This window comes from Anopheles stephensi, chromosome 2 (genome assembly GCF_013141755.1).
Source record: "Anopheles stephensi strain Indian chromosome 2, UCI_ANSTEP_V1.0, whole genome shotgun sequence".
In the NCBI taxonomy this organism is placed as follows: Eukaryota; Metazoa; Arthropoda; class Insecta; order Diptera; family Culicidae; genus Anopheles; species Anopheles stephensi.
The window spans coordinates 32,338,861-32,364,427 of NC_050202.1; the positions used below are offsets into that span (position 1 = coordinate 32,338,861).

A 25,567-nucleotide genomic window follows, 5' to 3' on the forward strand; every position below is an offset into this window, starting at 1 on the left:
GGATCGGCTTGACCAACGCCCGACCCTTCCAGTGTTCGTGCACACTTCATAAAATCAATTTCCGATTTTATAAATACAGAAATTAATTCCATCAATAATTGATAAACACACTCGCCGTTTGCCATCGCGCAAAACGATGCGGCACGACGCACAATCGTTAGCGCGGGAAACGGTGTGTGTGCGTGTGTTTGTATTGTTCGTCTATTTTTTATACAATTGTACCATACCGGGACATTACAGTACTCCTTCAAAGGGTAAAATTTATGGTTTAACGCCGACCGAAATAAAATGTTAAAAACAGCAAAGAATCAAACAGAAATGCAATTCACAATGCGTTCCCCACGTACAGTTGGCCGGCAGTTAGGGAAAGGGACCGGAAGTTAGTGAGGATATTCACCCCCCATACGTATTGCAGATCCATCTGACAGTGTTCTGTAGCTACAAGTAGCTTATTAATGGTTCTGGAGCTTGTGTGCTTGCTTACGCCAAACCGAGGCACGATGTGCATAATATTTCAAGTAGCAGTCAGGCTGTCAGTTTGCATTTTAATGATGATGAAACATTTGCTGTAAAAATGATTTGTTTGCAGTAAAGTGCATTTTTGAATCTTTTTTTTTTGTTTTTTATGTTCTGTATACTTATACAGTTGTTTGTTCGTGTTTTATGTTTATTGTGTGTTGAGAGCCATTGTTGGAAGGTTAGAAGGTATTCATTAAATTATGCAGAGAAATACTTTAGTAGCAGATGTTATGTAAGAGCCCATTACACTTAAGTCAATTTTTTTCTTCCTTCTTCAACCATCAAAATAATTTCTATTGAACATAATTTCTGTAACAAAATTTTCTTCAGCAGCAACTTTGAGAAGCCTTGAACTGCCAATTTAGGTGTCCCTGACTTCATTTACCCGAGAATGCATAATTTACGAAGGAAAGTCGGTCCAGTGCTAAGGAGTAGGAGATCCCGGTGGGAATCGTTTATGTTAGAGACTGACACTGATAGCTGATAAAGCTCTTCTTCTTTGGCTTTACAACCTCCAAAGTCACGGTCTGCCATTCCTGGCTTCCGGTTACCTGATTTTACCCATAACCGGATAGTCAGTCCTGCGTATATACAGATGGTCAATGATTGTATAAGGCTTTTATCAAGAGACCTGTATCCTATCAAAAACCATTAATATAGATATTAGTAAAGCGAAACATAAATTATAAGTTTCATTAAAAAATATTTCAGTTGCATTTTTTCTAAACTTATTTTAATTTCAATTTCTGTCGCACAAATTCAACAGGAAAAACATCTGGTACAACAAATGAAATCAATATTTAAACAACTCGACACGGGTTTTCTCGCAATTTTGTAGCATTAGCGCATTTTGTAGCATTCCACAACGTATTGTATTACAATTTTCCAGCAAAACCGTGCCATTTTTTCTCCACCCGAACAATCGGTTGCATCGAAACGAAATTCAATTTCATTCACGAAGCTTCGTTGGTTCGTTGTCCTCCCGGAAAGAAGGTTGGCCCCCGAAACGGCCCTCGTACCAAAAAGACAAACCAAAAAAACAGAAAGGCTGCATTCATTTCAGCCGAAACCAATAAAACCCAAGTGCAATTGACGTGTTGATAATTGTCACTTGCCATCGAGTCGACCCCGAAAAAAGCGCGGAGGGCCGTTAGAATGTGGATGCGCATAAAAATAAATAAAACCACTTTCAATGATCGCGCGGCCCCCGATTGCCCCCATGTGTCCGTGTGTGTGTGAGCGCTTGTATGGAACAGTGTGTCAAAAAGTGGGTGGACAGCGCCGGCAATGGATTGGACTTTGGCTGGGCTGACGAAAATTAACAGACAAGCACAACACCAGCAACAGCAACCGAAACACACGCGAGAGATGATGATGATGGTTGGTGCGCCACTTCCACACGACCCGGAATGGATTTTGTTTCAACCCTCACTGGGGTGTTTTTTTTTCCTTCTTGTTTGTGTCTCGTTCGTTCGCGACTTCTCGGACGGTATCCGGAATAAAATAAAATAGAAATATGACCCAGTAGTGTGTCTGTTGGTGCTGGTGCTACGGAACTGCCCAGAGTTCCACATGCTTCCTAGCGTGGTGCTCGAGAGCGCATTCGTTCGTTCCTTTGAACGAACGACGAATTTTCCGGCAGTACGGAAGCGAGAGTTCCCCCGTCGTCGAACACGAAAGAGAGCGAAAACAGAAATACTCTTCCAAACAAAAACACTCGCAACTCGCAGGGAAAACTGTTCACCCAACAGCAGCAAAAAAGAATGCGAGGCAGCTAAAATAAACTGGCCCATCGAAGGCTCGATCCGAAACCCAACGAAAAGGCCCATATTTCCACACACACACACACAGAGGTCGGATAAAATACATACACATCCCTACAGGCACGCACTTCCTCCTGACCCAATGAAAAATGTATCAAAAGACAGGCGGAAGTTCCAGGAATGGACAGAAGCGTAAGCTAACGTAACATAAAAATGGGACTCACAGTATCGGGTGAAAAATCGGAAGGAGATGTCCATGGACGGAAAGTGGTCTCCGGCACCAGGACCGAAAAAAAAAATCGGGCAAAGGTAAGGCAAGATAAACAGGACAGGCCAGATATCCGTATTATGTGTGTGTGTGTTGTGTGTGTGGTAGGAAAGTATAATATGTGAAGAGCGTGTATGAAGAAAAATATACAACAGTTTCACTCACTTTTAGTTGCGAACGTGACCGTGGCTGCTTCCTTTTTGGGTCTTCCGGTTGACGGACAGGGCGACGATGGTGGCGACGACGATGATGTTGGTGGTGGTGTCGGATGGCATCGAGGCCCACACAGAAATGCTGATTTTCCCTTTGCTCTTGCGCTGCTAGCTGTTGCTGGTGGGGTCACGTTAGGGTACCGGGGGCGTAGACTAGCCACCCTTCTGCCAACCACAACATCATTCTCGATGACCGAAAATCCCTTCCCGTTGACTGTGACCCGAAACCTCGGACAAAATCAAGACTCCACACACCATCTTGGGGGAATGGGGGTCCGGGCATGTGAAGAAGTTTGTTGCTGCATCTCGGCTACTGCTTTTGACACGTTCGCAGCAGTACAGCAAACGCCCCGAAAAACATGGCTTGCGGGAGAATTTTGAAGCCCAGCAATAGGGGGTAGCAGGAAGGTGCAGAGCGCTTTTAACCACAGCCGCCCCTTACAATGGAAGCGGATGGCAGGTGGGCCATAAATTGTGCAGCCTGCTCGTCGTACGAGCTGCACCATCCTTCGGCACGTGAGCGACCACCACCGGCGATGTGGAGCCTGCGGAAGCGACAAAACACTTCGAGGTCCAGCGAGTTCGTGCGTTGCTGCTGGGGGATGCAGGTTTCGACCAGGGTGGCCACCATCCGTTTCCGGTGGCCATCGTCGAGACTTCGTCGAGCGCTCATCATTCGTGCCGGCGGGTGCGTTTTGTTGTGTTCAGTTGTTCAGTTCGTTGTTTCGTTTCTTTTTTTTAAGCTTGCTCGGCGAGTGTGAGTATTTGCTCAGTTAACCGTTTGTTTTAATTGTAGCGAGATGCTGGCACCAATTTTACACCACCGAATGGAACGCGCACTCGAGTGAAAGACTAGCAGAGGGTAGAGGGTCGAGTGCGTTTAAATGTGTTGGTAAAGGAGAGTTCGCGCGATTTAAACGAACAAACACGACCACCGATTGCACTGTAGGGGGAAAGCCTTGCTTAGAGTTCCTGATTTAGATTAGCCCTCGTTACTCGTTCTATCGGAATGTCTGGAAGTATCTTTAATTCTATATGAGTTGCTATCTGCTCGCGGTGAGTACACACTTGATTTAACCCCTTTCAAGACTAAACGATTTGGCATTAAAACGAGCCGAAAATCTTCTCAGCTAAGCTACTTAAAAACTGACTTCAGTTTCACACTCTGACACTGCCCCGTAAAGTATACCCAACAAACTGGTTAGGTGTAACAAACTGTCTGTCTTCTGCTAACTCTGCTGCTGTTAATCTTGCCCGGAGCCAACCACTAGAAAGCACAACCACTCCGGACTGGGCCAGGCCAATGACTAAATTTGCAGTTGCCAACTCCAGCAGGACCCAGCCGTCGGATGGCTACTGGCTGGCTGGCTGGCAGGATCCCGGTCACAACTTACTGCTTGCCATACACGACGACGCACCACCACACTGACACACACACAACGCACAGAGGAAAACAGGGAGGGGTGGGAGAACTGACTGGGTGGAACGTTACCGACTGGGTGGAATGCAATCCGCACGCGCTTCCTTCCGTCGGGTCGGAAACCCGAACATAGCCGAACCGTTTCCCGGATATGCACCGGACCGAAGGACTCTTCTGCACCTCCACAAACACACGCACGCTTGCACACACACACACCACACCCTAACCCCACAGCTCTACCGAAAAGGACGAACGAAACACAGGCGCTTTCGGTAACGTTTTGCAACACGAGCACCCTTGTTGGTTAAAGGATGAATCCACTCCACTCACCACAGCGCTCAGCGATGATCTGAACCGTTGGCAGCAGAGCAGTTCGGAGAGATGCGATGGGTCCAGGTCCAGTACTACACTTCGCCCGGCTTTGGCTGATGATTGAGTCTGAGTTCCGTCGCTACCGGTTCGGGTTGGCTACGATCCGGGGGCTTCGTGTTCGCGGTTATGCACGCAACACACTAACACACGCGCATGCACAAAACCGATGATGCTGCCCCATCCGAATAATGCTGTGTCCGTAGAACGGATGCCCCGAAATAGTAAAGCACACAGACTAGCAACTACTTCTAACAACGGATCGGGTTTTTGGGGGGCGAGTGATAACGATAACGGGAGAGAAGAATTTCCCCAACGGCAAAACGAAGGGCATCACGGTGTGAAAACAACATATCATAGAAGGGATGTTTGTGATGAACTGATTCCTACAGAAGTTTCTTTCGTATTCATATCAAAAGCTATTAATGATTTTAAATAAAGAAAATGGATTTCAATTCTAATTATGGCACATCGAGCTGCTTCTTTAGATATTCGAAAAATGTTTAAAAAATAATTGTAGAATTAATAGCCCATAATTCACTATTTAACGCTTCTCTATCGCTCTAATTAAATTAAACATTAAAACTTGTCAAGAAATTACAAAACAATTTTTGATCATCCTGTTCGTTCCTTTTTTCCACTATGCGCACGCACGACCCTTCTAAGTGCGCCCGACGGAACTCACGAGAGTAAACATTACGCTCTCCCATTTATCGCCTCACCACTCGATGCTGAGTATCCTTTCTCCTGAAGGTTTTTTTTTCACGCTAACCCATCTATCTGGGTAATAGCAAAGCTTTCACGTCTGTGAAGGATAGCTTCTTTGCCCATTTGTCAGCTGATTTTGGGAAAAGCTTTTCGTATCCCTCGTTTGCCCAGCCTACTTCCTCTGCATTTGTGGCCTAAGGACAAAGAAGTGTGCAGTTAGCCATCGGATGAGCGTAGGGGAAATTGGCGAGTTATTCACCACGCCACGAAAGAAGCTTTCACCACGGAATCCGTTGAGATCCCGGGAGTCGTTGCTGGTGAAATCGTTCGTTCTCTTGCTTGGTTTGTTTAACTAATATGATTTCTATTAACATTTTTGTTTTGATCATGAAAACTTCATGGACACATCAATTCAATTAGCCGCTTCAAGTACTTTAAATACAAGCCTATATTTTTTGATATTAATTGCTTCAGGATCGCCCTACTAAACCACCTGATAAGGAAGTGTTCACAAATCTAAAGCGCTCTAAATTCCACATATAAATCCTCTTCCAGGCTAACCCACATCACCTCCGGGCGCACGACTAAACTGGCCGATGACAGTCCAATCCTCGCTTCGCAGACTGTACCCGCATTGGATGAAAGTTGCGATGTTATGAATAGCATTCAAGCCGTCACCATTTAGCACGGAATCACCGAACGAACGTACGAAAAACACTAAGCATCCTTTTAGCACGCAAGAAAAAGCGAACAAAAACTGTTCTCACTTACACGCGTATGACGTGGAAAAGTTAACGCCAAAAAGAAATTTAGAATGACGTATGCAAAAAAAACACACACACAAGCAACAAACGCGCCAACCAAACACTCACAAGGCAAAAAGACACTCACCCACCAGAAAATTTCTTCCACCGGAATGAGGAAGTATAAATTTGAATAAATTTGGATCGAGCAAATCGAGCAAAAAATGGAAGGCAAAAAAAAAGGGATTCACAAATCGCGAACGCCACGTGTTAGTGAGCTGACGATTCAAACTGTTTCCCCCCCCTCCCCCCTGGCATCGTTTCATTTCTTTTCTTTTTCGCTTTATCAGTGCGCGCGTACTTTGCCTCCCATTTGCAGCGAGGGAAAAATGATGAATTACAAATCGAGATTCATATGAACTTTGATTCGTTTTCCGCGCGGCATGCAACCCCGCGCTAAGGGAAGGCGTAGAGAGGAGGTACAGTCCTAGGACACACACACACACACTGTAGAAAATTTGCGATTTCTTTCGGGAGCAATTGGAAAGAGTGCATATCATGGGGTGATCCTTTGATCTTTTTACGACCCAGTTTTCCCACTCGTTGAGTCTCATTGCGATGAGATCTTTTCCGGCTTCCGCCAGTGAGGCCAAAATTCGAAAACTCCTCCCGTAAAAAAAAAAAAAAAAACAAGGAAAAGTAAAACAACACCCAAAAATTACTCGAACACTGGGTCGAGAGTTTGGGAGTGTGTGTGTGTGTGTTGGTCACGATATCTTTTGACAACTTGCTCCAGTTTTTTTGCATCCGCTTCCTGATAGTAGTATGCAGTAAGGTAGATCTCGTCCATTCGACGCATCCATATTCATGAGCGATGATTTATGATCTAATTAAATGTTCCGCTTACGCTGTGTGCTTCTGCCACGGCCTTGTACCCACAAACACATACACACATACATAGGATGACCAGTTCATGTCTTCACTAGTATCCGACAGATGAATATCTCACAGCTCGTCTCTTGCCCTTCCGTGCGTCCCACCGCCCACTGGACAGGATACTCTGCCGGAAGTGGTCCATGTAAACCAATTTGTCAATTAGTTTCGCGGCCTGTTTTCACTTCTTCTGTCCCGAAAACTGCTTGTGCCTATTTCCATATCACAGCTAACGCTTCCTCTGTAACGTTTTGTCGTTGATTTTACATTTTTTTCGACTTTGCCTTCTCTTTCTTTCCCTTTTATTTGCTGCTTTTCCTTGCTCTACCCTGAGTTTGCAGAAAAGTTTAATCTATTTTTCCATCCTCGGGGAGTTTCCTTTGCTAGCAGCAGGAGAGAGCGTAAGATGCCATTAGTTCGGTAAAATGAATGATATCAATTTTTCGCTGAGCAATCAATCAGCTCGATGGTGGGTCAGATCATGAAAACAACAAAAACCACGATTATAAAATATAAACCATAAATGGGTAAGTGTGTGCGTCTATGTATAAAAAAAGAAACAAAAATCGAACTTTGGAGAAAAAAAAATCGTTTAAATACGGAAGCAGCTGAGTCACACAAAGCTGTAAAGATTGCTAAATTGGTCTACCAGTGCAAAGTGTGAGGTATTTCGTCTGAAGCTTACAATAGAGGCCATTTTCGTCAAACGTTTCGTCATTAATGGATCAAACCGTGGAGTAAGATATTTTATTAATTTCCATTGTCTAGTGCCCCTTAGCCACCACCTCTAACGCGCTCACATTTCCCATCGTATCAGATCCATTCTTTAGCTGCGCGTCGCAAGGCTGAGGTGAGTCGACGATGGAAGAAACCACTGGCATTCAGCAGCCCAGCGTCTACTAGTGGCAATGTAAAAGAATCATTGGCCAAAGGTGAAACGCAAACTAGATCCGAGGTAGAGAAATGATATTCGATGGATCCGGAACACATACAGCAGCGCACCGCCGTAGCCCGCAAAACCCGCATGTGAGAAAGTTTTGCATGTCGATACGACATCATTCAACGTGCTGCTGCTGCTGTTGCTGCTGTTAGGTCCTTAGTGCTACACCACTGCTCGCCGCATAACACCCAAGGGTATTGCGAGCCCGAGCTCCGGCAGCTCTAGCTGGCTTTTATGAGCGGGCATTATTTTCACCCAATTGATTCGAGCCAAAAGGGCAGGTGGCGCTTTGTATGGCGGTGGTGGTACTGCTTACGCATTCATGAACGCATTCTTATGCACAACGAACCCGCGGAAGGGAAAAGTATGGTAGAATGCATAGAATTTGGAATTGTTAGCTGAAACGTTTATAAAAAAATATCACTTCACTCACCAACGCCATTTTTTTTGTCCAATTGCTGTTTTATACGCATTTTCGATGTAAGTGCTTACCTAAAAAGAGAAATAAAAATAAAATTATTACTATTTAGTAGACGAAAGCATGTATAAGCGGTATAAAAATGTGGGTATAACAAATAAACAGAAATAATGGAAAGTGAATATTCTAAACGAAAACCAGTCAGGGAATATCAACTTTTGCAATTTTAAAGGCGAATAATTGTTCAAACTACAAGTGGCAAATTGACCATACGGCGTCAAGCCGTCATAATCGAAAATAAATACAAGTGGCAAATTAAATTACATTTAAACAGCATCTTTCTTTCCAGTTAAAAAAAATATTTACGTAAATGTAGATAAACGTATAACATACAAAAAATCCCTGCCCTTATGTTTGTTGATCAGGGTTTTCCGGAATTGTATATTGACTCCAGTCAAATACTGCTCAACTTCGGCGACAAGGTCCATTTCTGGATGAAAAGATTAGTTGCCAAGTAAAGTTGTTGAATTCAGTACAAGACCAGGACGCAATAAATCATCAAGTCGCTAGGCATCTTCAAGAATACTCTATTTGGTGTCCATCTTGGAGTTTACCCCTCAACAAGCGTTGACTCTTCTGTCCAATTCATGTCCGATTATAAGACTTCCATGTTGACCCTTCCACGTGATGTACTAATGTTTAATCCCAGGTCCGTGCCAATAGGTCGCAAACTACTGACGCTCAGAAAGCCAATATTGAATATGCCATCAAAGAGATTCAGCTCGTTTCATACATTTTATTAGTCATGTTAGGATTGACTTCCTAGGCGCACGCTGCTAAGCGAATTCTAGGAGAAAAAATTATTACTTCGCATTCAGTTTTCCTTTGATTCAACTTTTTTGAAGGTGAACGCGTAATTTAAATCACTTATAATGTTAATATTCGTCTTTACGGCCACCATCCTTGACAAGAGAGCTTTCATGAATAGTACATCAGGAGAGGCTCATATAAATTAGCTCTTTCGCCAAGGAAATAGCTATCTCCAATTGTGTGGCGAAATGAAGCAAATATTTAGCTTATTAAGGCTAAAAAATGTAAAGAGAATGAGCATACTACCAATAATATAATAGTATAAAACATATTAAATAGAAAATTTTAAACTCTTAAATTTCTCCCAATTCTTACGTTGGGCGAAAGTTCTGATGCGAATGGTTTCTCACCTCTGTGAAGAGATTTCCACTAGCTAAACTTCTCCTTTCAGTGTACGCCATCAACATTGCACACTATTCACTGCTTCCCGCAATTCAATGCAAACCCACATCATTCACAATCAGCCTGATAAATTTTTACTTAAGCCAACCAAGGCGAACGTGCACCTTACCAAAAACCATCCTACGTTTACTCAACCACACACAGACTCCACACACACACACATGGGTGATGAAAAGCTGAATCGGTTTTAGTTTAATTTGCTCACCGTTCTCACCGCCGTAGAACCGCCATCCGCGAAACGGAGAGTTTAAACCTTCGGGGCAAAACTTTAATCATTCCATTCCACGCCAAACCTCCACCGCTCATTCATGCATGGCATTGAAAAGCGAAGATTGAAAGGAAACTTGATATTGCCGCGCAGGATAATGGTCCCACAAGCGATGAGAGGTCGGATAGCGCGCGCGCTTATTCTTTGGAGGATAAACTTCCCTTCCGTCCTAATGATGGAAACATGCAGAGGGGCATCGTTGCCTTTGCCTCAGAGTTTGCTTACTTTTTCCCAAAACCAGTCAACTTTCTTGCGTTGTGGCCTTTCGCCATTGTTCGGAATGGCACGAACCGTAAGAGTCCACATCCGTGGATGTAAGGCGGGGTCCGTTTCGTGGCCACACGAGTGTTTTTTTTTATTTCACCTAAGAGAATCTATCGACAAGCCCCCACAAGTGGGAAGCCGGTCTGCGAGGATATTCTTATCGTTGGTGTGTAAGTGTTCCATTCGGTGGGCAAAACCCGAAGGTTGTATGTTTTATCCGCCCTCAACAACAAATCAAGAACGGATAGGAGGGATCTTTGGCGTGCCGCCCGTGTCCTGTAGGCATACTCAACCGCGTCTTCACTCCACCTCTCGCCCTACGGACCATTCCGCCGGCGGCTCGATACACACATTATCGTCATAATAATCGCATCGCTTGTAGTACAAGCTCATATTTTCCTGCCGGCGGCATCGTCAGCCGCAGTCAAACGGGGCGCGGCGCAAGGCGTCTGGCATTCTGTCCACCGATTTTACTTCCTCCCGGAAACTGTCCTACATCGGTCGGCATGCGTGCGGAGCGGAGGAACAAGAGCAAAAAGCAAACAGAGCACCACAACACAACAACGAAACACAGGCTCGAGCGCCAATGTTTTATTCCTCTTCGCTCTACTGCAGCGACACGGACGGGCCTACGCATTCCGTTCACGTTTCGCTATAAATAAACACTTTATGGGCAGCGATAAATCGCCTCATTAATTGGTTTTTAAACATGAAGAGAGATACTGATGATGCTAATGATGATGATCATGTTGGTGCTGGTTCCGCTGCTGTTGATGTTTCCTTGATGCGTGTGTGCTAACAATGTGGATGCGTTTTACAGTGTGTGATGGACTCGGCCGCTTCTGTGGCTTCCGTTTGATAGCGTGGAAAATTCGGCGAATGCGAGCAGCGGTGGCATGGTTGTTGTTTTGCTTTCGCAAACCAACACTGACTGACAAGTACTAACACACTTGTGGCGATTTCCCAGGAAAGCCAATGAAAGAATGCCAGTTTGATATGGCAGACTTTTTATAATGAACCACAACATTTTACTGGAATGCGAAAACGAAGTAGCGATAGTCAGAATTATGTGTGGTCCTGTTTACGTAACAAGACTTCCTAGAAATCGCTGCAAGGACAATGACGATAACCTCACAGTATCGAGCAAGACTAGTCAATGTACCTCGTTATTGTGCAGTTAAGAAGACACACTTATCTGTGGCGAGTCGACCACGTCATAAGAATGACACCGAACCACTCAGTCTGTAAATTCTAGCGGACGACATCGGAAGATGAGTCGTAATAGCTCCAAATTAGAACGTAATGATAGCGTTATTGCCTATTCTTCCTTGACACAAGCACAACAACCTTGAGAGGTCTTGTTCTGCCAATTTATGGCTTTATGAGACGGTCTGGATGGAATTTGAACTCCGATCCTACCGTGGCGCCACTTTTGGCTTGGCCACCGAACTGCCACCTCTAATGCGTCCTAGGGATTTTGGATTGGTAGACAACGGTGCTAGACGATGGATAAGATAAGCGGACATCTTTGTAAGTTTATCTTCTACAAGGTACAAGGTTTATTTTAAAGAACCAAAGCGTCCTCTACGCGTCTATCTACGCGACTACGAGTCACTCTGGTAAAGGATCTTGATGTGTGGTTCGACGACAAACTGTCTTTTGAGCCACATATCAACTCAGTCCTCGAGCGGGCTAAACAAATCGTAGGACCTCATCACCCGAATGGAATCGGAGGTCCGTGATCCGCTGTGCTCGAGGGCGTTGTATTATTGATGGGTTCTTCGTCCTATTTTAGACTACACCAGCGCCGTTTGATACCCAGCAGGAGTCACCTCCTCCACCGTTGGTTGGAGAAGGTAAAGCGGAAGTTAAAACAATCGACATCAGGCGCTTGCTGAACGACCCCAATGTTGCTTCTGCTCCATACTCGGTGCGGTGTCAATTACTAGGACTGGTCGGCTTAAAACATTGCCATTGTCAAGCGCGCAGGCCAACATCCTTCTAGCCAACATTGACTCCCCTACCCTCTTGGCGGCCATTCCCTTTTACATTTCACCCTACCGCTTGCGTTTACCTTGCACTCCTCATTCCATTGCGACGCTCGCGGTTCGCCCAAACTACCGATCGTGGATACTTCCGTTCCTGTTTTTTGTCTACCTTGTCCTAATGTGTCTCGTCCCTTTCTTGAACGTTTTATTTATATTTTTTAAATTATATTGTATCTGTCGCTACTGAAAAGTCCTTGTGACAAGCAGTATTAAACAAATAAATAAATAAAAATATAAAAATTAAATATAAACTAATTCAAATCATAAACAATTTTCACAGTCTCATCAAAGGAGAAAGCTTGCGATTTTCTCTGTTTAACAAGAAAAATAAAAAGACATTAAGGAAAAAGTAGTTCACTCGTGGGACAAACTTTAATCTTTAAATCGATTTCGACGCATAAAAACGGTCCCCGCATAAGCCCGTTTTGTTGCTTAAAGAAGCTCGCACAACATATTCCTTTAAATGCTGCAAGTGTCCATAGCAATGCAACTATAAGACGATCAACAGCGGAAGTGATTTTCTACACTGCAACTCGTCTACCGTAGCAATACCTTAACGTAGTTTCCTGCTGGTCGATAGTTCAACCGTAAGCGCCCACACTGATCGATACCAGAAAGAAACCTGTTGAGTTTTAATCTCTTCCTCCGTACAACGTACGCCAAAAGCGTAGTACAAGGAAGGTTTGATTCTATTTTTCCTCCCTTAACCTTAGCTCCCGTTTGATTTAAGAGGACCAGCCGCATTGGCTTTGCAGTGTACGGAGCGAACCGCATCAAATTGGTGCCGGACCGGAAAAAACAACCATTTCAACAACGCTGCTGGAAGCTGTCCTTCCAGGCAGGCGCCAGCAGCAAGGGGGGGGGGGGGTGTGGGCAGAGCAAACCGGACATCGACATGCACGAAGCTGTGTATTTTGCATATTTCTATTTTATGCTTCCCATGCCGTGTACTACGCGAGCTCTAACGTCGGACGAACGGAAAGTTTTCTTATCCTGAAAGGAAGAATATGCTCTTCAAACTGGATTCTAGTCGGGTCCATTCAGCTCGTCGTCGGATATAAATCACCGATCAAGAGGGAATGAATAGCATGTGCTCATGTATGTACTTATTCCACACGCCAATGCGAGGTGGCTTCCGCTTTCCAATCCACATTCTCTGGTGGAATCGTTTCCGGTCACTTCCGGATCGTTATTGTGGTCGGAGATGGGTTTGTTATGTTTGGCGATTTTTGGCAGAATGTTTCTACTACCAGGCTATTATGTTCACGGGGAGGATGTCTGCTGTTCATACTAAGCACCCGTAACATTAGGACGGATGCTGTAGTGGTCCTTCCCCACTTTTGGAGCATGTGTCCAGAAGGTGTAGGTGTGTAAATTGATGGTAATAATAATTGTCCATTAAACAATTCAATTTAACTTCTAATCATAATAAATAAATTCCACTCAAAATGCTTCGGATCGATCTTAAACAGCACTAAATAAATTTCCCCAAATGAAACGAATCGAGAACCCCCTTAATGTAGCCTTTTCTGCTAGCCCCAAAATAAGCTCCAAAAAGCAGCCACAAACTACCATTGCGGGGTTTCTCGACAAAACGGGGTGGGTATGACCCTTTTTTATAGCAGAACAACATAACACCAGTATGTTGGCTGGTCTAGCGTCTACACTACAGCAAAGTTCTGCCACAAACACACACACGTCACCGAAACCGAACCCTTGCGGGCTACTTATCCCATCCCGTGCTGAAGTGGTGCCCTTTTCTGTCCTCTATTTACGGGTTGGGTAATAAAACTAAATACTGTTCATCTATGTAAATCTTCTTAACTAACGATATTCTTCCTACAGGGAAGCGCAAGAACAGCAGCAGCAGAGGTAAATATTCCCATTCGTCCCTTGCGAAAGGGTCACCTCCTTCTAGGAGTTATAAATTCGCTCCTAAGGACCAAAACCTCCGCACCGAATTGGGGTCGTCTTACCTTTGCCTACCCTACGCTTTACACTTTTGATCCAATGTCAATGGTTTAATTACAGCTTCCTCTCATGTTCGCACATACGCTGACATACTGGTGCGTTTCTTGATTATGTGTTCTTGATGGAAGGTTTAGACGGGCGTGGGGTGGAGTTGGGTTGTGAAGGTGCGTGGTGTGATGCTATGATAGTGTTTAGCTAAACAAGCGTGCTTAGAATGGAATACCTCCCAACTGGTATGAATCCTTGGTAGGGAGAACTATTTGCCGGTAAATTGAGACCTGCTGCCAGTGAGCAAACGCACGAAAGCAACACTGTGTGTAGCAGAGATATTCCTGTCGCTAGGCGGAACTAAATCTTCCATACGCACGTGGAAAGGTGTTTCGAGCAATTTCGATGCTAGTTTTCACTAACATTCTAGTCAGGAATCCTCTTTTTGCGACAACCTCATATCAAACTCTCTCTCTCTCACTCTCTTAAATTCCCACCCCTCCGGATGCTGTGTATATAGTTCGAAACGTTTCACAGGACTTTTTCATTAAACAACTGTCCCGTTTCGGTAAGCACCGGTACACTGGTCTACGGACAGTGTTGATGTTGTTGTGCCAACTCTAAACAACCTGCTCCGATGCAGGATCCGGGTCCTGTGCTCCTGGTTTCGATTCGAAACCAAGTCGATACTTCGAGCCAACATACACAGCATATACGATTGAAAAGTGGAACCATAGGTTTTTGAAAGCAACCTGCAGCGTGATATGTGTTCCCGGTGCTCATCCGAGCACTCCCAAAAAAGCCAAAATTTTCATTAAACTTTTCAGTACGATTCCACCTTTTTTTTGTCGAGAAGCCATAATAATTTTTGTATTTAAATTTGATCAAATAAAATGCGTACACAACACCTGATCAAATTTACATTAAAACACATCTCAATTATAGTGTTTATTCCGTGGGACGTAACACCGCATCGGAAAAATCGGCCGAGCGTCAGGAGCTCATAACGTGGTGTAGTTTCACATACGAATAGTGCGCTAGTTAAGGTGATTAACATATTATGTGCACTCGCGCTAGTGCGTAACTATGCGTGCGGTCCGGAGATAAACCCTATCTCCTGGGACGTTTGAAAAAGTTTAGTTAAAACGTTTAGAGTTTAGAAAATATCTTGCCAAAGCTGTTTAGTGCCGAACAGGGCACAAGCACGCCCAGAAGCATCACCCGGCGCTGCGTAGAATGTGTTTGGAACAAAATAATCGATTTCAAATTCGAGTAGTTCCGCCCGTTCAAGGGTAAGGGTCGTGGTAAGAGCACCCTGCTGAACCTCTCCTCCCTTTTTCTCCAATAGTTCTGCCACATGTCCCATCCACTCTTACCCAAATTGTTTTCCCCAATGTTTTTCGGTCCCCCCGTAGATCTCCGCCATGTTTCACTCCGGCACTCTCTGCAACCCGTTACTCCCTTCGGAAACGGAAACAAAAAGGACTTCCTGTACCAACTAGCATAATTCGGTACACAGCATACACATAAATTGTTGGATCGTTATCATAAATAGCGTAGTTTTCGGGTAGCTCCTAATGATGTGCTGCCACGCAGACTCAAGGAGCCGTAATTCATTTTCTCCCTTTCGTCGGACCGATGTACGGTCGTTTGGTGAGAAGGGTTTTATAGCGGCACCCTTCGACAAATGTTCTCCCGGCCATTCCTGGTAGGCCGGTACTTTACCTCCGCCGCTTGTATATTAATCTCACCGCTACATGCAACAGGTTTCAATCGATACTCGAGCGTTGGTTGTTTTCTTTCCTTTAACTATTTCGACCTCGGCAGCGAACAGGAAAGCATGTCCCGATGGAGGATCCAACTTTCTAGTCTATCTAAAACGACTACCAGGAAGTTGGGGCACGTTTGTGTACTACGTGCCGCCGGCTTGTACATAAAGCACTTTGTGCAACCCGGTACGGCTGTGTGAGTGTGTATAGTTTCGCTACAAGCGCTACGGCGACTATGGAGAACCCGCTACAATCAGATGGAAATTTTCTGCCATCTAAAACACTGGCCAAAGGAGGTGAAAATTCATCCCACCCGCGCCCGACCAGACCGGTGGTGAGATAAATGAAGGAAAATAAATTTCTAAACACACAACAATGAAGTCACTGGTGGTGGTGGGATAAGGGATGTTTAGTTGCTCTCATTCCCTACTTGGCCATTCGCCATTTCGTTCGCCACAGTTTGAAGCAAGTTTAGCCGCCGTGCGTTTACGGGGTTGCATAACTTTCAGGGGCACATCAAATGATATTTTATTCAGCACATATTTATTACAACGGATTGCTTTTACAACGGGTGGGGGGGGGGCATGATTGGAAGGGTGGTGTATATAGGGTTTTCAAGTTTGGCCACAGGCGCATAAACAAGAAACAGTATCGTTTGTTTTACTTGCGCTTGTTACACTTTGTAGCGCATGCTGCAAAGGAACGGTGGAAGTGGCCGGCACAATGGTGGATCAATTTATAATGCTTCCGATATCGCATTTCCGGGCAATTGCTAGCCGGGCGGTATCAGAAATCATCCCGCAGTCTTCGTCTGAATGATTGAAGAAGCCGTACAACATATTTGCAAGTTGCTTAGAAAGTATCGAGCACCACTGCTCGAATAGGGAGATCGTTTACAGGGCTTATTTCTAAATAACACATCCGACAACAGATTGGTGAAAGTAGTGGCGGTCTTGTTTTGCACAAAATAAACTAAATATTCATATTACGAATCGCCGTCAACGGTGAGCCCACTCCCCGAGGCTTAACTATTTCGATAAACGATTTCTACTAGAGTTTAATGAAACAATGCGTCTACTCCCGGCACCGACAAACGACAAGACCCCACACAACCGCATCAACCAATCCTATCAGATCCTTCCGCCACATTGAATAGTTTTCCTCGCTTCACGCTGATCCTTCTCCCGGGCCGTACAGCATCGCATCCCACAGCCCGTCAGACGACGGTGGAACAGCGTGACGAAAAACTCTACCGGCAACTGGCACTCGTGGAAGCATGAAGGATGATGAGCCACACAAACCCCATCCATCGTCTCGACCGAACCCCGACAACAGTAATAAAATGCGTAACAAGTATTTTGGCGCCACAGCGTCCGGATATGTCCCCGTCGCTTCGCTCCCACGGCGACCACGGCATCGACATCGACTTCCTGCCCTCCATTGCCGAGCAGTAGAAAATTCCCAACCAACCGGAGCACCCTACCCGGATATCTACTTCGTATGTAGATGAGCGATACCAATTACTTGTCAGCATACTCGTTTCAAATACTACTATTCCCCGTACATTGTGTGCACGCACTGTACAGGGAAAGAAATGGGGAGCACGGACTGAGCCGAAGGACACTAACGAACATGTTTAAAGCACACCCACCCACACGACGGTGAAGCACTATCATTTGCATTTTATGAAGCTTTCCAACTGCAGCGCGATTTTCACTCCACCTCGATTTAGACTCTTCCCCCCCACTAAGCGCAAGATACGTCCGTCGGGGTCAAACGGGATATGGCCACCCATTTGCATCCTTGATCTCGTGCTATACTTCTTACCCGCACCAGGATTTAGCGCACACGCCGGGCGGTGAAAGTGCGGAAGATGGAAGAGTACGGAGCTGGAACGCATTTTTCACTTTCTTTTCATTAAACGCAAAATCAAACAAACGAACCGGGACGCAGTTCCGGACTGGACACACGATGATGATGACGCACTTTATGCTTCAACTTGAATAGATCTGTTCATTAGGTTGATCGGGTGACGCACGCATCGTCTACAGCCAACTACTGGCAGACGAGCCAGATTGGGCGAGTGTTGCAGCTTTGACGAGTAAAAAATGGCCCGTGGCGCTTGCAGGCCGACGAAGACGATTTTTCTCGTCGCAACGTTGATCAATTGCTGGATTCGATGTGATCCATCAAGAAGGTGTGTATTTTCTATTTTCTATTTTGATTTTCCGGAAGAGACTGTATACAAAAGATTTTCTAACGACAATGCACGGGAAAAGAAGGGTTCGTACTGCCTGGCAGCTTATTTACACAGCGTCGGATAGTTTTTGCTACGGAGGAATGATTCGGATGGAATTCGAAACACGATCCTTTTGTGTGACGAATCGATGATGCAACATAATTAATTGATTTATCTGTTCTTGTAATGTTAAAAGTCCTTCGAGAGTATTTGTTGTGTGAGCCTTACACGATTATTAAGCATTTATAATTGGTTTCTTGTCATCAGTGCTGGCCATTTGGTGACTAGAATTGACTTGGGGTTGAAAAATAAAGATGCGCTTCAAAGGCAGGTTTTAGTGGAGGTTCAAACTCAGTCCAGGGGTGTTAAGCTTTTCATTTAAATGTTTAAAAAAATATTGAGCAATAAAATTGTGGGCTATTACAAACCACATTTGAATTCTGTGATTGGATGAATCGATAAGCAAGGAAAGATGAGATTGATTTTTTTTCATTTTGATCTATTTATTAATATCCCGTGAGATATTTAATTTTTATTTCACAAACAAATGCGATATTCAAAATAATTATATTAAAAAATCATCCCAAAAAAAAAACTATTTTAAACTTTTAATTCAATTTGATAGTTTAAACTCCCCGTGAAACCCTGCACGTAAATCTTCCATCCTAACAAAAACCAAATCTAACTAAAAACACATCACAAGTTGCCCTGCTTCCCTTCATCTCCATGCTCCGTCCCCCTCCTCTTCTTCCTTCATCGGTAGCGTGCGCATGCAGCGAACACAGCCCAAGGGGCGTACTCATTATTCGATTACATTCGACCACCTACCGGGATGGCGTCCCTTTGCTTTGCGTTTTATCGACAGGAAACTTTATACGCCGACTACAACGATGACGAAGACGGCTTGCTGTGCCGTGCCGTAACAACTACCGGATAAGGCAAACAAGCACTCACAGTTTGCAGCCTCCACATCCGCACCGCTCCGATAACGAATGTACCGTGACTGTGATGTAGGCAGGCCGCCGTATGCGACAACGCGTGCGGATCGACCTGCCGTACGTTCGATCCATACGAGCGCCGAACAGTTCGAACTAAGTAGGCGGAAATGGCGTGCCTACCGATAGCCACTTTCAGGCAAATGGTGGTCATTTGATACTCTTGGGCCGCCTCTCGTGCCATTCGCTCCGCTTCCGATAGCGATGGACTTCCTCGTTAGGCTCGGTACAAAACAAAGAATCGTCACTAAATTCCTGTAACCTAGCTGAGCGCGAGCACATATTCCGAGGGCCGGAAGTTGTCAATCCATCCATCACGTGGCACGACTCGGAGTGTGTGTGTATGTGTGCGTGCGCGCGTGTGCTCCCCGATCCGTCAGGATGAGTTTCCTCGGGGATATATTTTCATCGTGCCTATTAAACACTTCGGTCCACTAATGGTCGCATCTCTATCGACGGGGCACAAATGGATTAAAGTGCGACTTTCTTTTTGTTCGACCTTTTGGGGAACAATTCGCAAACGGAAGGATAATATTTCATCCCTATGTTTGGTTTTATTGAGTGCGCACTCAACGCACAATACGCTTCACAACGTGTCTAAAGCGTTTAACGTGGAATAGGTTTTATTCTGGGTGGTTTTATTACTCGGCCACGTTATTACTTACTTACAGTACTAATACAAAAAAAAGCATTCTTAGGTTAAACAATGGTTTAATTATTCTTAAATCCTCGTTTGAGCTTCCAGCATAAGGACGGATTCGTTCAATTCATCAACGCTACTAGCTGTACGTCAGATTGCATAAATTTAGGCACATACATTCTAAAACAGCAATACGGCCGTTCTTTATGAATAAAAAAAAAATCTAAAACAAAATTAATTAACATAAATCGTTATCATATTGTTTATTGATTGTACATAAATCTAAATAACGTGAAAAGGCTAGCAATTAGCTTAAGCATAATGTTTAAGGTCTTCAATTTTGACGAATGCAGGATTGCCCTTCCTTTCATAGTTATTGAAAAGACACGTCTTGTAAAATGCCGTCCGAAATTGAAACTAAATTGCACTACACCACCTATACACTAAAACTCACACAATTAATCATCCCCGTTGGCCCGTTGATACGTTTAGGGTGACATACTTCAGTTTATTTCCCTTAATTCATATCCCCAGACGGTGACTACTAACCGCAGCGCAATATCCTTAATTGAGTTGTATCGCACTAGTATAAATGGGATGGTCGTCTTCCATCTCCACCGCATACGTATGTATATATCCCTGCGAGCACTTTATTGCCTTTGTTGTTGTGAAAATTTTTCCTGCCATAATTCTTTAATCCCACACTTCATACGGGCAATAGCTACCACCGCAATAGATCATCATCGTCCCGGGACACGGGCGTCATCAGGCTGGCTGGGGCTAGGCGCTTGTTGCTGCCGTGAAGAAAGGCATTTCGGTCCATTTTATTTTGCCGGACTATTTACTTTATGATAACAAAAGTCAAAAGGCACTGCTCGTGGGAGGAACAATCACTCTTGTCCTTCATAACAAATACAACAAGACGAAAAAAACCATTTGTCTTCTAGGGCCGATTGTTTTTCTATGTTGTACCATTGCACCTAGACATGGGTGAGCGTGTGTTTTAGATTGCCTTCTTCAAACACGCTGTCGATATTAATCCTTCCCATATGCGTGGCTCGCAATTGAAATTTATCGCCCCACGGTTCCGGTTTCACGTTTGACCTTTTTTCCGGACGATCCTTCTCCACAGCACACCACAAAACACCCCGTCACTGTGGTCTTTAAAATAATTGTCCCAAACGGAAGGAAACGCACATAAACAACTATTTGTAATAAATACGGTGTGACTTTTTGTGAGTGTGAGTGCGCCACTTGAATGTATTTTTCGTAGTTTAGCACCGAAAAGGATTAGCACCTTGATGTGCCATAAATTTTACTTTTCTTCGAGCTGGGCCGTTGGAATTGGGGGATCGCTTCTCCGTCCCAATACCTGAGACGATCCCATTAGAGAGCTGCGGCTGGGCCGCCTATCGGTGGGTGTAATGTTATTGTTGCCGGGCTCGAACGAAAGATAGGCGTCAAGGACTTTTCGCTTCCGCTTTGATGAGGGTCACCCGGAAAGGGAAAAATCATCGCAACGCTACACCGAACACCGAAACGTTGGCCTCATATTGTCCTATACTGGCCGTATCCTTTCTTAAGCCTTTGCTGACAGAATTGGCTTTGGCGGTGCCCGATTTTGCCTCCTGGAGTGTGAATGATTTTACATTTTCAAATAAACGTTTACCGAAAACCGAACGGGGTTTGAGAGATGGTTTGTAATAAATTTTGTCCCACACCGGTCCGTCTCTCAATCTCCCGTTCCTTGGCTGATCTGCCAATAGCTGATCCCCATTCACGAGATAGCCAATTGTGCGAATGTCGTGCAGGGCTCGCTTTCTTATATTTAGAAGCCCCTCCATTATTTATCCTTCTGGGTATGACACATAAAAAGGCATGCACAATACAACAGCGGAAAGAAAATCGTTCCCCAGGCTAGATATCTCGCGAGTGTATAGCCTACGGTTTGCGTCCACCTGAGCTTCCGCGCGCGCCACTGTCGGTGACAAGCTGTCCTGAATGAGGAAGACATGTTTTGACAGCTAATCCTGCTCTTCCTGCTCACCAAAGTCCTCGCCAGGCCCGTTCGTTCCACCGCCGTACGGGGCGCTATGTAATAGCACGGAACAACGGAATGTGACGGTTTTTCCAACTATTTTCCTTTCCACTGCATTTTTATTATCGTGTGCTGTGTTGGCCCATTCCCGTGCCCATTGGTGTGTTCTGTGCAATCTCCGCGCAGCTCAATCTCACACCGGGGTGAGTTTTTCTTTCGAGCAATTATTGTCAGCCGCAAGAAACATGTCTTCGCTTTCAGTACCATTCAGACGTACGTTGGTGGTAGTGGTGGTGGTGGTGTGGTTTTCCACGGTGGCCTTACTCCTGACATTTTCCAGTGAAGTGAAGATCCTCCCCGCCAGCAGCATCAGGTGAGCAAAGGCAGCCACAGTGTTTCATCATTCAAGGACGAATCTCACCTACACACTCACTCACACCTTGCTTTACAAAAGTCTTTATTTTTCCGAGATTTTCGCACATAACTTGAGTGGGAGTAGGCTTTTTTTGCGACACACCGGTGAGCACATTAGCTTTTCCCTCCTCTCTTTATGCCGTTCACCTTGCCGCTCATGTGTAGGCTTTCCTTGTCTTTCAAACCCCCTTTTGCACGCAAGAGGAAGCGAAATAAAATCTTTTCCAAATAAAAACTATACGAAACACCGGCAAACTGTCACTTGAAATTTCACCTTCAAACTCTATAACTCTGCAACAACAAAAAAAAACCCTCCCAAAACGAACACAACACTATGCTTTCCAGGCTTTCACATGGGGGTGAGGCAAGCTGCCAGCGGAGTAGCAAACTGTTCCCGAAACAAGCACTCCAGACAGCCAGAAGGTAAAACTTTACCGCCATACATGTTCTGCATGTTCGGAGATTTTTTTTTGCATTCTTCTTCTATGCTTTGTTAGAAAGCAATGGTGACCACCTTGCACACCTTTCCTGCCCGGAACAAGTGGTTTGTGTTTCGTCATCACTCAGCTCAGACACACACGCAAGTAGTGTGTCGGAGAGTTAAGTGCACACGAGTAACTTTTCACCCCTTTAGGAAAAGGCGACGAAAATTGAGGGAGGAGATAGAAGGTGCAACTGAAACAAAAACCAAAAAAAAAAACAAAAATCGTGAAAACGAACCGCAAACCATGAAGCTTTGGAACTTTGGGGTACAATTGAAATCCTACGTGTCGGTACGTACGTAAATGCTCATTTCCTTTACGGTAATGAACCGCTGACGGTGCAGACACTGCCCAATTTTTAGTACAACCTGAATTGTACTGTTTTGGGCGGGAATACTTAAACAGATAGTTTTTATTTTTTTATTTTAAGACGATCGTTAAGGACCTGGAGACTATAAGGACCAGCACTTCATTTGCCTCCATCTTTTATTGTCTTTTTATTTGCGATGTCTTTCGAACACTCTGCTCGACCATTGCTGTGTTTACAGCAATTTGGCCGGTTAAACAATTCATTATCGTGATCCATCGCCCTATATTGTTTTATTGCAACAAATCAACTCCACCGTTACGAAGCACTTTCTCCGGGGTTTTCTTAAATTTAACGACAGCCAGCCCTCATATCCCTTTGCATCGCACCCCCTTTCTCCCGTCAACGAGCATATTATCTTGCGTCCTGCGATAATGATGATGATAACGATGAAAATTCTAATGAAATACTTTCCCTCCCGAAAGAGTCATAACGCTAACGGAGCGTTACGAAAATACTGTGCTCACGGCGCGCCTTGCCGTGCAAGAAAACCGCCTGCCCGTATGCTTGCCCCAGCATCCAGCCGTTGCAGCCATTTAGGCGCAAGACGGTGACAGCCGTTCGAATAACGACGGGCGGTGAAGTCGGGTGGGTGTGTTGGAGTCGCGTGACATGTTGTAGGGGCGAGAACTCTTGGCAGTAAATTACAATATGCATATACATATTTTTTGTCATTTCACCTCCGCATCGCCATCCCCGCCGCTCGTACCGTCCCCTACGGCCGTCTTATCAACGCTATTTTACATTATTTTTTATTACAATCTGCTATGCTACTCTCCTGTCTCGCTCGCTTTCATTCTGCTGCTAAGCGCCACACACCACTACTGGAAAATGTTGTCAAGTGTGTGAGTGTGTTTTCGGTTTTTTTTTTCTGGCGTCTCAACTTAGCACAAAACTTACTCCCTACACATAGTGGAGGCATACTTTTCATCAGGAACCCATGATCACAAGTGGGCGTCAACAGGGCACGAAAGAATGAATGATTGTGTTGGTCATGTTTTTCTTCTGCTCAACAATATTGTTTGTTGTCGAATTACAGGGCGGCCAAGTAACGATATAATTTGAAGAGATCAGCACCGCCGCACTGGAGATGCTGCGTGGTGCCGAGTTTCAATGACCGTCCATTGCTAATGCTCACGATAAAATGGATAAAATCAAAGACATTTCCTTCGCGTTGTCCCGGGACCATGTTCGCACAATGCGGAAGATCGCTTCAATCCAGACCGAACGGCAAAAATACACTTAACCGCCCCCAGTTTCGCTGTTCCCCTGGTTTTGCCTTCCGTTTGTGATTCATCAACATTCACACTCGCCGAGATTGCCGTGATGCCGTCGTCACCCCGGATCCGCGACACGATAATATGCTCTCTGGCATCATTATCATTAGCGCTGGAGCCTTCGCTTTCGTCTTCACTCTTTGTCAGTAGGGACCACTCGCGCTCTGGCAAAGCAGTGATGACAATGACGACAACAACAACAACAACTTTCCCAGCATTCACCACACACCTTCTCTAAAAGCAAGGAACGGCAGTTAAAGGATGCACCACACTGTCATCTTCCCCGTGCGCCTCGTCCTCACCCATTTATGGCATAACCTCACACAGAACCTTCAAAGCACACATTTCAACGATGACGCCGGTATTAATCTGTGGACTTCCTTCGGCGGTCTTTAGTCCCTCGCGCGGATCAACGCCCACTCTGCATGGTCGGGGCGCCATCAGGCTGCGGATCAGCGGTAATGTTTAGCGGCATTAAAACGGCTACAACAACGCCGGGCCGCGGCTCGTCATTTGCTTCGGAGTGATTTGCATGCTAAAGCGTCGTACCGTTTATGGGGCGAGTCACGGCGAATCGTTGCAAGCGTTTCGTAAGTATGAAGAAGCACCGAACATTTAATGCACATCAAGCGTGCAAGCAGTACCGGGTTCCGAAGGCGCAGGTTCAATCGCGAGGGCAAAACGCCACACCACCACACACAACACAGGAAACTATGCACATTTGCTCGGATCATCCGCCGCTTTATTTATTTTGCTCGGAAGGCGGATTTTGATTGCTGCCGCTGTCGGCCCGGCGGCTGTCTTTATGTTTGTGGTCATGGCGCTATCATCGTTTAATGAAAGCATAATCTGTTTTGAGGTAGTGTAATGTTTATCTTGACATTTGTTTTACAATTTTACTTTTAAGCGTTATGAACGAACATTTTTCCTTGCACGTCCTTTAAATGGTAATTTTTAGAGTTTAATAATTTAAAAAAATAAACAGTATGGTTTGTAATTGTTTGAATATTTCTAGCTTGTGAAAGTTTATGAAACTAGAAAAACCAAATCAATTGAGAGGAATAGGAACAATAAATAAAAAACAATATCCAGGGCAAGTTTTCATTAAAAATCTTATACTTCTCTGACGCTATTATAATGACTGATCATTACTTCTTACCACCAAGGGCTTTCGTCAGAGTGATGGACTTACTTGTCTTCTCTTCAACCTGCCGCTAGAAAGAGCCATCTGAGACTCACAGA

General features: G+C 44.8%; 1 protein-coding gene across 3 annotated transcripts in view; it reads right to left on the reverse strand.

The window, feature by feature from the left end:
* The window catches only part of LOC118505273 (matrix metalloproteinase-2), a 288,477-nt gene that overhangs the window by 170,756 nt on the left and 92,154 nt on the right, over positions 1-25,567 (reverse strand). Inside the window, exons 1-2 of one of the 3 annotated variants that reach the window (XM_036040838.1) lie at positions 4,157-4,554; positions 2,716-3,614 (exon numbers count right to left, since the gene is read on the reverse strand). The exons of the other annotated variants lie outside the window; for them this stretch is intronic. The gene's annotated coding sequence lies outside the window, so the exon portion shown is untranslated. Of the gene's footprint in view, positions 1-2,715; positions 3,615-4,156; positions 4,555-25,567 lie in introns of those variants that run through there. 3 annotated transcript variants of the gene reach the window in all.